This window comes from Eschrichtius robustus, chromosome 6 (genome assembly GCF_028021215.1).
Source record: "Eschrichtius robustus isolate mEscRob2 chromosome 6, mEscRob2.pri, whole genome shotgun sequence".
In the NCBI taxonomy this organism is placed as follows: Eukaryota; Metazoa; Chordata; class Mammalia; order Artiodactyla; family Eschrichtiidae; genus Eschrichtius; species Eschrichtius robustus.
This window is the reverse complement of record NC_090829.1, coordinates 97,594,090-97,611,050: the sequence shown is the minus strand read 5'-3', so window position 1 is coordinate 97,611,050 and position 16,961 is coordinate 97,594,090. Positions and strand designations below refer to the sequence as shown.

Below are 16,961 nucleotides of genomic sequence, written 5' to 3'. Positions count from 1 at the left end.
TCTCAGTTTCATAGAATGACACCAAAACTGTAGTTGATAGAAATTAAAGACTAAGTCAATCTTTGACTTCTGCATTATTAATGCTATATTAAAAATATAAGTGAACATAAAAATTAAACATCATAAGCAATTCCATTCTTTGTATGTTTGTGAGTTTTTTTGTTTAAGTTTGTTGATCTCGTGTGTGTGTTTACTCATACCTTCAGCTAATATTTGAGTGTCTACTATGTACTAGTCAATACTAGTGTTGGGCACACTGGCAAACAAGGCCAACGTTGCCTTTTACCTTATTTGGAGTTCACAATGAACAACAAATTGCAAGTGTGAAGAGTGTTAAGAAATAAAGGGTGTCATGGAACATCTAGCATGAGAGCTAATAGCCTTGGGGTTCAGGGAATACTCCCTGAGAAAATGATGCCTAGTTTGAAGAACAGTAGTAGTTATCTGGAAAAACGAAGTCATAGGCAAAGGAATCACATGTGCAAAAGTCCTGAGGCAGGAGAAAGAAGTCCAGTTCAGCAGAAACTACAAGATTATGGGGGGCTTCCCTGGTGGCGCAATGGTTGAGAATCTGCCTGCTAATGCAGGGGACACAGGTTCGAGCCCTGGTCTGGGAAGATCCCACATGCCGCAGAGCAGCTAGGCCCGTGCGCCACAATTACTGAGCCTGCACGTCTGGAGCCTGTGCTCCACAACAAGAGAGGCCGCGATAGTGAGAGGCCCGCGCACCGCGATGAAGAGTGGCCCCTGCTTGCCACAACTAGAGAAAGCCCTCGCACAGCAACAAAGACCCAACACAGCCATAAATAAATAAATAAATAAATAAATAAATAAATAAATAAATAAATAAATAAATAAATAAAAAGATTATGGGGTAGTAGCGTTAAAGAAAAAATTATTCATGACATGCATTAAAGACAGTAAGGAAGATTTATTCAAAAGGGATTGCTGCAATGGGGGTTTTGTAGTAGGGGAGAGAGATTGGGCTCAACTCCAAACACAACAAGGACAAGGGTGGGGTGGGGCGGTTATAGCCAAGTAGCAGGGTGAGGGTCAGTGAATGGAAAACTACTAAGTAAAAACATTAGGGATAATACATATTCTTGCTAGACTGACTCAGTAGGATTCTCACTGAAGGTGGGCCAGGGGTGGTAAGATATTGACAGTGGAGGATGAGGAATTTTATCAGATATAATAGAGGACGTTCAGATACCAAAGGTGAGATTTTCACTAACTGACTCAGCAGAATTCCTACTAAAACTGGACTAAGCAGACCAAGGGCAGAGCCCAATGTCAGAGCCTAGTCAAGAGGAGGGCTCAGAGGAGCCAGACTCTGATTTGGTAAAGGAGAGAGGTTTTGTCTGTAGCTGCAAAGTTAAGTTAGAGAAATAAACAGGCAGCTTACTCAAGGCTGCAATGTCCATGTTAAGAATTGTTACTTTAGGACTTCCCTGGTGGCGCAGTGGTTAAGAATCCGCCTGCCAATGCAGGGCACACGGCTTCAAGCCCTGGTCTGGGAAGATCCTACATGCCGTGGAGCAACTAAGCCCATGCGCCACAACTACTGAGCCTGTGCTCTAGAGCCCACAAGCCACAACTACTGAGCCTGCATGCCACAACTACTGAAGCCCGTGTGCCTAGAGCCCGTGCTCCACAACAGGAGAAGCCACAGCAATAAGAAGCCCATGCACCGCAACGAAGAGTAGCCCCTGCTCACCGCAACTAGAGAAGGCCCGTGCAGCAATGAAGACCCAACGCAGCCAAAAATAAATAAATTTTAAAAAAAATTTTTTTTTTACTTTATTCTAATGACAATGGAAGCCATTGGATGGTTTTAGACAGGAGAATATTATCAGATTTACATTTTATAAAGAATATCCCGATTGCAGTTTAGAGAATAGATTAGAAGGAGAGCAAGCTTGGAAGCCAGGAGACCAAAATAATTTTGGCAGTAGTTTGAGAAATGCTTAATACTTTTTTTCAATTGAAGTGTAGTTCATTTACAGCATTGTGTTAGTATTAGGTATACAGTACAGTGATTCAGTTTTTTTGAGGATTATATTCCATTATATGTTATTACAAGATATTGAATATAATTCCCTGTGCTATACAATAAATCCTTGTTGCGTCTCTATTTATGTATAATATTGAGTTGGCCAAGAAGTTTGTTTGGGCTTTTCCATAACATCTTATAGATGTTACATTTGAAAAACTGACTCTGCCATATCTAATAGGACATACAAATTTTTCTGTACATAGCTCTTTCTAGTGTCTTCCTAGTGTTTTTATTCCTAGTTTTGGGGTTTTTGTTTTTTGTTTGTTTTTTGTCTGCTCCGTGCAGCATGCGGGATCTTAGTTCCCCAACCAGGGATCAAACCCGTGCCCCCTGCAGTGGAAGCGTGGATTCTCAACCACTGGACCGCCAGGGAAGTCCCTCCTAGTGTTTTTTTAACCTAGTATACACTATAATTCCTGTTATGGACTGAATGTTTGTGTCCCCGCCAAAATTCATGGTGAAATCTTAATCCCCAATGTGATGGTATTAGGAGGTGGAGTGTTTGGGAGGTGATTAGGTCATGAGGGTAGAGCCCTCACGAATGGGATTAGTACTTTTATGAAAGAAACCCCAGAAAGCTCCATTCTACAATGTGAGACACAGTGAGAACACAGCCATCTATGAAGCAGGAAGCAGGCCTTCACCAGACACTGAATCTTCTGGTGCCTGGATCATGGACTTCCCAGCGTCTAGAACTGTGAGAAATAAATATTTGTTGTCTAAGCCTCCCAGTCTATGATACTCTGTTATAGCAGCCCGAAGAGACTATGACAATTCCTTAACAGTATAGACATAATATCTCAAATTTCTCTTTCTGGACCACATCTTGAGTGGCATAATGAAAAAAAACGAAAAGCACTGAATTGTAAATCAGGATATGCAGATTTTAAATGACTCCCAGGGGGAATCCCCTGGCAGTCTAGTGGTTAGGACTTGGAGCTTTCACTGCCTCAGGCCTGGGATCAATCCCTGGTTGAGGAACTAAGATCCCGAAAGCCATAAGGTGCAGCCAAATATAAAAAATAAAAATAAAAATAAATGACTCCCAGCATTGGATAAACCAGTTACTCTTCCAGTCTGCATTTCCCATTGTGTAAAAAAGTTGAGCTTTAGAAGTCTCTACCAACACAGATAGTCTATCTAGAATGTATTTAATGCACTTACTGTGAAAAGCACCAAAAAAGTAAAAAAAAAAAAAAAAGTGTTGCCATAAAAACGATTTTGTCTTATATTTAACTAACTGAACGTTAATATTTCTCATAATCCCCAATTTACTATTTAATGTGGTAGTCAGATGTATTAGTTATCTATTGCTACATATTAGATTACCCCCAAAACTTGGTGACTTAAAACAACAAACGTTTATTATCTCACATCTTCTGTTGGTCAGGAATTCAGGAGCAGCTTAGTTGGGTGATTCTAGTTCAGGATCCCTCAGACGAACACACTCAAGACTGTCTGAAGGGCTTTCCTGGTGGCACAGTGGTTAAGAATCCACCTGCCAATGCAGGGAACACGGGTTCGAGCCCTGGTCCGGGAAGATCCCACATGCCACAGAGCAAGTAATCCCATGCGCCACTACTACTGAGCCCGTGTGCCGCAACTACTGAAGTCCACCGCAATGAGAAGCCCACGCACCGCAACAAAGAGTGGTGCCGGCTTGCCGCAACTAGAGAAAGCCCATGCGCAGCAACGAAGACCCAACGCGGCCAAAAATAAAAAAATAAATAAATTTATTTTTTAAGAAAAAGACTGTCTGAAGCTGCAGTGATCTAAAGTTGGGCTGGCTGTTGGCAGGAGGCCTCAGTAACTTGCTATATGGGTTTCTTCCATAGGCTGCTTCTATTAAAAAATTAACCTGGGTAGTGGCTAGCGAAGATGGCGGAAGAGTAAGACGCGGAGATCACCTTCCTTCCCACAGATACATTAGAAATACATCTACACATGGAACTGCTCCTACAGAACACCCACTGAACGCTGGCAGAAGACGTCAGACCTCCCAAAAGGCAAGAAACTCCCCACGTACTTGGGTAGGGCAAAAGAAAAAAGAAATAACAGAGACAAAAGAATAGGGACGGGACCTGCACCAGTGGGAGGGAGCCATGAAGGAGGAAAGGTTTCCACGCACTAGGAAGCCCCTTCGCGGGCGGAGACTGCGGGTGGCAGAGGGGGGAAGCTTCGGAGCCACGGAGGAGAGCGCAGCCACAGGAGTGCGGAGGGCAAAGCTGAGAGATTCCCGCACAGAGGCTCGGCGCTGAGCAGCACTCACCAGCCCGAGAGGCTTGTCTGCTCACCCGCCGGGGCGGGCGGGGGCTGGGAGCTGAGGCTCGGGCTTCGGTTGGATCACAGGGAGAGGACTGGGGTTGGCAGCGTGAACACAGCCTGAAGGGGTTAGCGCACCACAGCTGGCTGGGAGGGAGTCCGGGAAAAAGTCTGCAGCTGCCGAAGAGGCAAGAGACTTTTTCTTGCCTCTTTGTTTCGCGGTGCACAAGGAGAGAGGATTCAGAGCGCCGCCTAAACAAGCTCCAGAGACGGGCGCGAGCCGCGGCGATCAGCGCGGGCCCCAGAGACGGGCATGAGACGCTAAGGCAGCTGCTGCCGCCACCAAGAAGCCTGTGTGCGAGCACAGGTCACTTTCCACACCGCCCCTCCCGGGAGCCAGTGCAGCCCGCCACTGCCAGGCTCCCGTGATCTGGGGACAACTTCCCAGGGGAGAACGAATGGCGTGCCTCAGGCTGCTGCAACGTCACGCCAGCCTCTGCTGCTGCAGGCTCGCCCCGCATCCGTACCCCTCCCTCCGCCCCGCCTGAATGAGCCAGAGCCCCCGAAGCAGCTGCTCCTTTAACCCCGTTCTGTGTGAGTGAAGAACAGACGCCCTCAGGCGACCTACACGCAGAGGCGGGTCCAAACCCAAAGCTGAACCCCGGGAACTGTATGAACAAAGAAGAGAAAGGGAAATCTCTCCCAGCAGCCTCAGAAGCAGCGGATTAAAGCTCCACAAACAACTTGATGTACCTGCATCTGTGAAATACCTGAATAGACAACGAATCATCCCAAATTCAGGAGGTGGACTTTGGGAGCAAGATATATTAATTTTTCCCCGTTGCCTTTTTTTGTGAGTGTATATGTGTATGCTTCTGGGTGAGATTTTGTCTGTATAGCTTTGCTTTCACCATTTGTCCTAGGGTTCGGTCTGTCCTTTTTTTTTTTTTTTTTGTACTTAAAAAAATTTTTTTTCTTAATAAATGTTTTCTTAATAATTTTTTCCTTATTTTCTATTTTTAAAAATTAAAAAAAAATTTTTGTAATAACTTTTTTCATATTTTTTATTTTAAAAAATTAAAAAATTTTTTCTTAATAAATTTGTTACTTAATAATTCTTTTCTTATTTTTTATTATAAAAAATTAATAAATTTATTTTTAAAAATTAAAAAAAAAATTTCTTAATAATTTTTTTCTTATTTTTTATTATAATAGCTTTATTTTATTTTATCCTCTTTCTTTCTATTTTTTCTCCCTTTTATTCTGAGCTGTGTGGATGAAAGGCTCTTGGTGCTCCAGCCAGGCATCAGGGCTGTGCCTCTGAGGTGGGAGAGCCAACTTCAGGACACTGGTCCACAAGAGACCTCCCAGCTCCACGTAATACCAAATGGTGAAAATCACTCAGAGACCTCCATCTCAACATCAAGACCCAGCTTCACTCAACGACCAGCAAGCTACAGTGCTGGACACCCTATGCCAAACAATTAGCAAGACAGGAACACAGCCCCATCCATTAGCAGAGAGGCTGCCTAAAATCATGATAAGGCCACAGACACCCCAAAACACACCACCAGATGTGGACGTGCCCACCAGAAAGACAAGATCCAGCCTCATCCACCAGAACACAAGGACTAGTCCCCTCCACCAGGAAGCCTACACAACCCACTGAACCAACCTTAGCCACTGGGGACAGATACCAAAAACAACAGGAACTACGAACCTGCAGCGTGTGAAAAGGAGACCCCAAACACAGTAAGATAAGCAAAATGAGAAGACAGAAAAACACACAGCAGATGAAGGAGCAGGGTCAAAACACACCAGACCTAACAAATGAAGAGGAAATACGTAGTCTACCTGAAAAAGAATTCCGAATAATGATAGTAAGGATGATCCAAAATCTTGGAAATAGAATAGACAAAATGCAAGAAACATTTAACAAGGACCTAGAAGAACTAAAGATGAACCAAGCAACGATGAAAAACACAATAAATGAAATTAAAGATACTCTAGACGGGATCAATAGCAGAATAACTGAGGCAGAAAAATGGATAAGTGACCTGGAAGATAAAATAGGGGAAATAACTACTGCAGAGCAGAATAAAGAAAAAAGAATGAAAAGAACTGAGGACAGTCTCAGAGACCTCTGGGACAACATTAAACACACCAACATTCGAATTATAGGGATCCCAGAAGAAGAAGAGAAAAAGAAGGGGACTGAGAAAATATTTGAAGAGATTATAGTTGAAAACTTCCCTAATATGGGAAAGGAAATAGTTAATCAAGTCCTGGAAGCACAGAGAGTCCCATACAGGATAAATCCAAGGAGAAACACGCCAAGACACATATTAATCAAACTATCAAAAATTAAATACAAAGAAAACATATTAAAAGCAGCAAGGGAAAAACAACAAATAACACACAAGGGAATCCCCATAAGGTTAACAGCTGATCTTTCAGCAGAAACTCTGCAAGCCAGAAGGGAGTGGCAGGATATTCTTAAAGTGATGAAGGAGAAAAACCTACAACCAAGATTACTCTACCCAGCAAGGATCTCATTCAGATTTGATGGAGAAAGTAAAACCTTTACAGACAAGCAAAAGCTGAGAGAGTTCAGCACCACCAAACCAGCTTTAAACAAATGCTAAAGGAACTTCTCTAGGCAAGAAACACATGAGAAGGAAAACACCTACAATAACAAACCCAAAACATTTAAGAAAATGGGAATAGGAACATACATATCGATAATTACCTTAAATGTAAATGGATTAAATGCTCCCACCAAAAGACACAGGCTGGCTGAATGGGTACAAAAACAAGACCCATATATATGCTGTCTACAAGAGACCCACTTCAGACCTAGAGACACATACAGACTGAAAGTGAGGGGATGGAAAAAGATATTCCATGCAAATGGAAATCAAAAGAAAGCTGGAGTAGCAATTCTCATATCAGACAAAATAGACTTTAAAATAAAGACTATTACAAGAGACAAAGAAGGACACTATATAATGATCAAGGGATTGATCCAAGAAGAAGGTATAACAATTGTAAATATTTATGCACCCAACATAGGAGCACCTCAATACATAAGGCAAATACTAACAGCCATAAAAGGGGAAATCGACAGCAACACAATCATAGTAGGGGACTTTAACACCCCACTTTCACCAATGGACAGATCATCCAAAATGAAAATAAATAAGGAAACACAAGCTTTAAATGATACATTAAACAGGATGGACTTAATTGATATTTATAGGACATTCCACCCAAAAACAACAGAATACACATTTTTCTCAAGTGCTCATGGAACATTCTCCAGGATAGATCATATCTTGGGTCACAAATCAAGCCTTGGTAAATTTAAGAAAACTGAAATCGTATCAAGTATCTTTTCCGACAACAACGCTATGAGACTAGATATCAATTACAGGAAAAGATCTGTAAAAAATACAAACACATGCAGGCTACACAATACACTACTTAATAACGAAGTGATCACTGAAGAAATCAAAGGGGAAATCAAAAAATACCTAGAAACAAATGACAATGGAGACACAACGACCCAAAACCTATGGGATGCAGCAAAAGCAGTTCTAAGAGGGAAGTTTATAGCAATACAAGCCTACATCAAGAAACAGGAAACATCTCGAATAAACAACCTAACCTTGCACCTAAAGCAATTAGAGAAAGAAGAACAAAAAAACCCCAAAGCTAGCAGAAGGAAAGAAATCATAAAGATCAGATCAGAAATAAATGAAAAAGAAATGAAGGAAACAATAGCAAAGGTCAACAGAACTAAAAGCTGGTTCTTTGAGAAGATAAACAAAATTGATAAACCATTAGCCAGACTCATCAAGAGAAAAAGGGAGAAGACTCAAATCAATAGAATTAGAAATGAAAAAGGAGAAGTAACCACTGACACTACAGAAATACAAACAATCATTAGAGATTACTACAAGCAACTCTATGCCAATAAAATGGACAACCTGGAAGAAATGGACAGATTCTTAGAAATGCACAACCTGCCGAGACTGAACCAGGAAGAAATAGAAAATATGAACAGACCAATCACAAGCACTGAAATTGAAACTGTGATTAAAAATCTTCCAACAAACAAAAGCCCAGGACCAGATGGCTTCACAGGCGAATTCTATCAAACATTTAGAGAAGAGCTAACACCTATCCTTCTCAAACTCTTCCACAATATTGCAGAGGGAGGAACACTCCCCAACTCATTCTACGAGGCCACCATCACCCTGATACCAAAACCAGACAAAGATGTCACAAAGAAAGAAAACTACAGGCCAATATCACTGATGAACATAGATGCAAAAATCCTCAACAAAATACTAGCAAACAGAATCCAACAGCACATTAAAAGGATCATACACCATGATCAAGTGGGGTTTATTCCAGGAATGCAAGGATTCTTCAATATACACAAATCAATCAACGTGATACATCATATTAACAAATTGAAGGAGAAAAACCATATGATCATCTCAATAGATGCAGAGAAAGCTTTCAACAAAATTCAACACCCATTTATGATAAAAGCCCTGCAGAAAGTAGGCATAGAGGGAACTTTCCTCAACACAATAAAGGCCATATATGACAAACCCACAGCCAACGTTGTCCTCAATGGTGAAAAACTGAAACCATTTCCACTAAGATCAGGAACAAGACAAGGTTGCCCACTCTCACCACTATTATTCAACATAGTTTTGGAAGTGTTAGCCACAGCAATCAGAGAAGAAAAAGAAATAAAAGGAATCCAAATTGGAAAAGAAGAAATAAAGCTGTCACTGTTTGCAGATGACATGATACTATACATAGAGAATCCTAAAGATGCTACCAGAAAATTACTAGAGCTAATCAATGAATTTGGTGAAGTAGCAGGATACAAATTAATGCACAGAAATCTCTTGCATTCCTATACACTAATGATGAAAAATCTGAAAGTGAAATTAAGAAAACACTCCCGTTTACCATTGCAACAAAAAGAATAAAATACCTAGGAATAAACCTACCTAGGGAGACAAAAGACCTGTATGCAGAAAATTATAAGACACTGATGAAAGAAATCAAAGATGATACAAATAGATGGAGAGATATACCATGTTCTTGGATTGGAAGAATCAACATTGTGAAAATGACTCTACTACCCAAAGCAATCTACAGATTCAATGCAATCCCTATCAAACTATCACTGGCATTTTTCACAGAACTAGAACAAAAAATTTCACAATTTGTATGGAAACACAAAAGACCCCGAATAGCCAAAGCAATCTTGAGAACGAAAAATGAAGCTGGAGGAATCAGGCTCCCTGACTTCAGACTATATTACAAAGCTACAGTAATCAAGACAGTTTGGTACTGGCACAAAAACAGAAACATAGATCAATGGAACAGGATAGAAAGCCCAGAGATAAACCCATGCACATATGGTCACCTTATCTTTGATAAAGGAGCCAAGCATATACAGTGGAGAAAAGACAGCCTCTTCAATAAGTGGTGCTGGGAAAACTGGACAGGTACATGTAAAAGTATGAAATTAGAACACTCGCTGACACCATACACAAAAATAAACTCAAAATGGATTAAAGACCTAAGTGTAAGGCCAGACACTATCAAACTCTTTTTTTTATAAATTTATTTATTTTTATTTATTTATTTTTGGCTGCGTTGGGTCTCTGCTGCTGTGCACAGGCTTTCTCTAGTTGCGGCGAGCGGGGGCTACTCTTCGTTGTGGTGCTTGGGCTTCTCATTGGGGTGGCTTCTCTTGTTGCCGAGCATGGGCTCTAGGCACGCGGGCTTCATTAGTTGTGGCACACGGGCTCAGTAGTTGTAGCTCGCAGGCTCTAGAGTGCAGGCTCAGTAGTTGTGGCGCACGGGCTTAGTTGCTCCGTGGCATATGGGATCTTCCCGGGCCAGGGTTCGAACCCATGTCCCCTGTGTTGGCAGGCGGATTCTTAACCACTGTGCAACCAGGGAAGTCCCACTATCAAACTCTTAGAGGAAAACATAGGCAGAACACTCTATGACATATATCACAGCAAGATCCTTTTTGACCCAGCTCCTAGAGAAATGGAAATAAAAACAAAAATAAACAAATGGGATCTAATGAAACTTAAAAGCTTTTGCACAGCAAAGGAAACCATAAACAAGACCAAAAGACAACCCTCAGAATGGGAGAAAATATTTGCAAATGAAGCAACTGACAAAGGATTAATCTCCAAGATTTACAAGCAGCTCATGCAGCTCAATAACAAAAAAACAAACAACCCAATCCAAAAATGGGCAGAAGACCTAAATAGACATTTCTCCAAAGAAGATATACAGATTGCCAACAGACACATGAAAGAATGCTCAACATCACTAATCATTAGAGAAATGCAAATCAAAACTACAATGAGATATCATCTCACACCGATCAGAATGGCCATCATCAAAAAATCTAGAAACAATAAATGCTGGAGAGGGTGTGGAGAAAAGGGAACACTCCTGCACTGTTGGTGGGAATGTAAATTGATACAGCCACTATGGAGAACAGTATGGAGGTTCCTTTAAAAACTAAAAATAGAACTACCATACGACCCAGCAATCCCACTACTGGGCATATACCCTGAGAAAACCATAATTCAAAAAGAGTCATGTACCACAATGTTCATTGCAGCTCTATTTACAATAGCCAGGACATGGAAGCAACCTAAGTGTCCATCATCGGATGAATGGATAAAGAAGGTGTGGCACATATATACAATGGAATATTACTCAGCCATAAAAAGAAATGAAATGGAGGTATTTGTAGTGAGGTGGATGGAGTTAGAGTCTGTCATACAGAGTGAAGTAAGTCAGAAAGAGAAAAACAAATACAGTATGCTAACACATATATATGGAATCTAAGGAGAAAAAAAAAAAAAGGTCATGAAGAACCTAGGGGTAAGACGGGAATAAAGACACAGACCTACTAGAGAATGGACTTGAGGACATGGGGAGGGGGAGGGGTAAGATGTGACAGGGTGAGAGAGTGGCATGGACATATATACACTACCAAATGTAAAATAGATAGCTAGTGGGAAGCAGCCGCATTAACACAGGGAGATCAGCTCCGGTGCTTTGTGACCACCTAGAGGGGTGGGAAAGGGAGGGTGGGCGGGAGGGAGACGCAAGAGGGAAGAGATATGGGAACATATGTATATGTATAACTGATTCACTTTGTTATAAAGCAGAAACTAACACACCTTTGTAAAGCAATTATACTCCAATCAAGATGTTTAAAAAAAAAATTAACCTGACACTTGTTAAAATGGTAAGGAAGACTTTACTCAAGACTATTGTAGGGGTTTCCCTGGTGGCGCAGTGGTTGAGAATCTGCCTGCCAATGCAGGGGACACGGGTTCGAGCCCTGGTCTGGGAAGATCCCACATGCCGCGGAGCGACTAAGCCCGTGAGCCACAATTGCTGAGCCTGCGCATCTGGAGCCTGTGCTCTGCAGTGGGAGGGGCCGCGATAGTGAGAGGCCCGCGCACCGCGATGAAGAGTGGCCCCCACTTGCCGCAACTGGAGAAAGCCCTCGCACAGAAATGAAGACCCAACACAGCCATAAATAAAAATAAAATAAAATTAAAAAATTTTTTTAAAAATTAAAAAAAAAAAAGGCCTATTGTAGTTAGGGACATTGCAATAGGAAGAGAGATAAGGCTCAACTGCAAAACAATAAAGATAGCTAGGAATTTATAGCCAAGAAGCAGGGTGGGGATATCAGTGGATGGAAAACTAAAAGGAGACCTCAAGGGTAGAGAGATTCTTGCTAAAGGCAGGACAAGGGCTTAGATATGAAGAGTGAGGAGTGAGAAACTTGATAAGATATCAAGGTTGGGGGATGACTTAGCAGGATTCTTGCTAAGATTGACCTATGCAATCTCACAGAAGGTCAAGGTCAAGGACTAATCCCAGGAGAGGGCTCAGAAGAGCCTAACTGAAGTCTGGTCAAGGAGAGTCTTTGTTACTTGAATGTCCTCACAACATGGCAGCTAGCTTCCCACAGGATGAATCATCCAGGTGAATAAGCAAGGCAGAAACTACACCACCTTTTATGACCTACTCTCTGAAGTTGCATACTGGTCTACTTTTTTCCTATTTGTTGGACATGAGTCACTAAGTTCAAGGGAAGAGGAATTAGACTCCACCTCGTGAGAGAGTGTCAAAGAATTTGGAGACAAATTTTAGACTACCACATCAGAAATGATGCCAACTGAAATTAATGGTATAGCAGCTCAACTCAACTGTTGCTTATAAGACTATCTTGGTCCGGGAGCATTTTTATCCTGTTTTAAAGTTTTTCTTGTTTTGATAAACAGCTGTGTATTTAGAAACTGGTTTCCTCTTTCTCTGCAAGACATCAGAATTTTTGCCAGAAATACTTGTGTTGAAAATAAAGTTTATTTTAATTTTCTCTCCTAGGGTCACCCTAAACTATTCTCTTACTCTGACTTCCGATGTTGCTCTATTTTAGCAGCTTGAAGACAAAAAAGATATCTCCAGATTTTTGGCTATAAGCTGCAGACCAGAGATGTGTCCTGATAGAGAAAAGACTGATAAGGGAGGACTGCAGGAAAATCCTAAGACTTTCTGACATCAGTATGTGATAACTTTTCCCCTTCTTGTGGAAAATAGAGGTAATAGGCTATGATCATTGTAAGCGAAGTACACCAAGATTTGTGTGTCACCTCCCAATACTAGACTAAACATATTAAATTTTAACAAAAAAAGAGAACATATTGCGAATTCACTGTGGGAAGTCTCTGTTAAAGAAGACAACAAGAAATTCTCTTACTTCCTTTTCAGTGCTTCTTCAAAAGCAGCAGTTCTCTAACTTTAAAGTACATCAGGATAACCTGGAGGTCTTAAAGACTGCTAGGTATCACTGCCAAAGTTTCTGATTCAGTAGAATTGGTAGGTGGGGCCTCAAAATTGGCCTTTTAACTAGTTCCTAGGTGATACTGATGCTGCTGGTCTGGGGATCACACTTTGTGAACCACTGTTAGGAAGATTAGGGGTGGCCAGGGAGGTAATAACGTTAAGTCTATATCATGTGAGGTAAAAGTTATGATGGATTATCATCTGGATTATCATCTGGACCAAAGTTCCTCCCCTGAGGAAAGCAACAAAAGGGGTTTGTTGACTGAGCTCATGTTTTACGGTCCCAAAGATCCAAGTGCACTGAAACATTTGTCTTTCCCTCCTGTAGGAAAGGAAGTGGTGTGTCTCACTTACCTTTCAAGACCAATACTTTCAGTTTCTACCACATAATTTAAGGGCAAATACAAATTAAAAATAAGAGATGTAATTCTCCTTGTTGAAAATAAGGGAAGGCGTTTCTCCCCCTCTCCCTTTTCTTTCAGAATTTCTTTCTTCATCCTTTTCAAATGTATGTAAATATTTATAATGGCTAAATAAGCCTCCTGCCAATCTCACCACTCAGCAATGTTTCTTCAAGAACCTGGAAGCCATTTTTTTATATATATATAATTTTCTCAGGGCTACTGATTTTTTTTTAAATTTTTTAAAGTTTTATTTATTTATTTATTTTTGGCTGCGTTGGGTCTTCATTGCTGCACGAGGGCTTTTCTCTAGTTGCGGCGAGCGGGGGCTACTCTTCGTTGCAGTGTATGGGCTTCTCATTGCGGTGGCTTCTCTCGTTGCAGAGCACAGGCCCTAGGCTCATGGGCTTCAGTAGTTGTGGCACGCGGGCTCAGTAGTTGTGGCTCACGGGCTCTAGAGCACAGGCTCAGTAGTTGTGGCGCACGGGCTTAGTTGCTCCGCGGCATGTGGGATCTTCCCGGACCAGGGCTCGAACCCGTGTCCCCTGCATTGGCAGGCGGATTCTAAACCACTGCGCCACCAGGGAAGCCTGGAAGCCATCTTTTTGAAATGCAAAGATCAAGGAAGATAGCTCCCCTATCTCACAGTTCTTGTGAGAGGGCACAAGCCTAACTTTGGTGGACGCCTTTCTCCAGTTAGCAAAACTATGTCCTGTCAGAAAGATGAGGTTTGTTTTTTCTCTGGATGAAGCCAATTAACTAACAAAAGTGACCTCCCCAATTACCATGGTAAAGTTAGGATGAACTATGCATCACAAATATGCTCTCAGGTTCTCTTACTTGAGGACTATTTATTGTTTACTTTGAAAACACATATGTGATGGGGTGTATCTGGCTATATAAGGGGGTGAGATTCCCGTCTTCACAATCTCTTCCGCAGATTGCCTGTGATGCCCACCACATTCTGGTTTAATGCTTATTCAAACATAAGTGTTTTCTTTCTCTACTACCTTTGTGGAGAGGATTTCTGAGTTGGGAGAGATCTTGTTTTTAGTTGTATTTCCCAAATAATACATCCCAGTTCCTAAATCATAGAACAATTAGATAATAGAAGACACCACCTTCAGGCTGAGAGAGGAGTGGCCAAGGTATTGCATAGCGATAAATTTTGTAAGGCATGAAAGGACAGAAAATTCTTTTGTTTGGCTTCTGACTTTCAAGTGTCCTAAAACTTTCATCTCATTAAATTTTTAAAAATCAAAATAGTGTCTGGCCCAGAAAGGAGAGGCCTCCCTAATTTTAGCAAACCATAAGACAGATATGTCTACACCAAAAGGAAAAGAGAAACTTCAAATGTTACTAAATACCGAGTACAAAATTGAGTTTTGAAGCAAAAGCAATACCATAATTATACCCTGTGATTCCTAGATGATCTCTCATGACCCATCCCACTGTACTCCCGCCACACACTCTTGTGGTCATGGCCTGAATCTTGGCATTACCAAATACATATTGCTCCACCACAACATTCACAAAAGCAGATGATACCTGACTCTTCTGCAATGTCCTATCAGTTCAGTTTGCTTAATCAATTACACCTACTAACCTGTTTCTCATCTCCTTTGAAACCTCTGGCCAGTTGTGTATTTACTTTCTATCAGTCTGTCATCCCATGTTCTATCATTACTGTACTGGCCTCTCATTATGCACCTGAGGCTCTGTAGGCCACTCGTGCAGCAACTCTGATGCCAATAACTTTAACAACTTTATCCCATCTCCCTTCTATAAGCTTAATTGTACCTGGACCTCTTAGCACTTAGCAGTGTTGGCAAAATGGGGGGGGATCATATAAGATAGACTGATACCACTATAAATTCATGACCCCCAAACTGAATTAGACCATAAACACTGCCTAACAACATGACTGTCATTCCCTAGTCAGCTCACACTTCATTCTTTCATTTTTTAATTGTGATTTTAAGAAATACATAAGTTTACCATACTAACAATTTTAAAGCTCAGTAGTGTTAAGTATATTCGTGCTGTTGTGCAACAGATTTCCAGAACTTTTTCACCTTGCAAAACTGAAACTCTTATACCCACTAAACAACCCCTTGTTTTCACCACCACCCTCCTAGCCCCTGGTAAACACAATTCTACTTTCTGCTTCTATTGTTGACACAAATAATCAACAATCAAACTATAATAAGGAATAGAAAAGAGTTTTATTAGAACCAAACTGAGGACTATAGCCTGGGAGGCAGCCTCTCAGTAGCTCCAAGGATCTGCTCCACTGAAGCACGGTTTTCAGCACAGTTTCAAACCTTACTATTAAAACAAAGAACATACATCAAACATGACAGGGGTACATTCCTTCAAGGTTTCAAAAGAGACAGATTAGTATGTATTCAATGAGACAGCATAACCCTGGTGTCTGGGAAGGGAACCTTATCTTCAAGAAAGTGTTAATGGATGCCACAGGAAGAGAGCTATTTATCCTTCGAAGAGGACATTCTTTATCTTAATGGTTAAAGTAGATGTGCTGTATAAGTGTTTGACAGGCCATAAGTCAGGCTGTGTTTTAGTTCACACAAAGTTCAGGCAGAACCACGTATAAGCCAGAATGACTTCCCTATACTGCAATATGTGAAAAACTTCTCCATCACTGAGTGTGTCACATTCACTCTTCATAATAATTTCAAACCTTCTCCCATTCTTCGCTCTCCAGAGATTCTCAGCAGACTACCTCTTTCACAGAAATGGTAACTCTCAAATTACAACTGCCATATCTACAAACTGGCTTCCATCCCCACCTAAGTTTCTTCCCTTCTTCCTGTTACAAAGGAAGTGGTATTTCCTCCTCCTATCCAAGACCAGTTCCCTCCATCTGTCCTCTGAATCCCATCTCTTTCAATCTTCTGAGGAAATTCACCCTTCTCATCCTTTCTTTCCTTATTCCCTTGCTAACAATCCTATCAGCTGGTCAAGTCTCTCCCAGGAACAGTAAAAATAACAAAAATTTCCTGGACACCACACCGGAGGCTGAGCCTACCGAATATTGCCTCTGCCAAGATTCATAAAAATGTTTAACCTTAATGACTCCATTTTCTCATATTCCACTCATCCCTTACCCACTCTCACCTGGCTTCAGCCCCCAAACCTCACAGTGTGGTCTCAACAGTCTTTGTATTGCTACTGTCAGTGAATGTTTTTCAGTCTGCGTTGCACGACAGTGCTGCTTTCCAGGCCGGAAGGCTTGCCCCTTTGGCGTGACGTCATATGGCAGCGCCGGAAGGAGAGGGCGGGATTTCCGG

General features: G+C 41.4%; 1 long non-coding RNA gene across 1 annotated transcript; it reads right to left on the bottom strand.

Annotated features, from left to right (window-relative positions):
• Window positions 1-9,957: 9,957 nt before the first annotated feature.
• LOC137765782 (uncharacterized) lies at window positions 9,958-16,897 on the bottom strand. Its single transcript, XR_011074254.1, has 2 exons — window positions 16,789-16,897; window positions 9,958-10,400 (listed from the first exon to the last, which is right to left on the bottom strand). It is a non-coding gene; the product is annotated as an uncharacterized lncRNA (long non-coding RNA).
• Window positions 16,898-16,961: the final 64 nt, after the last annotated feature.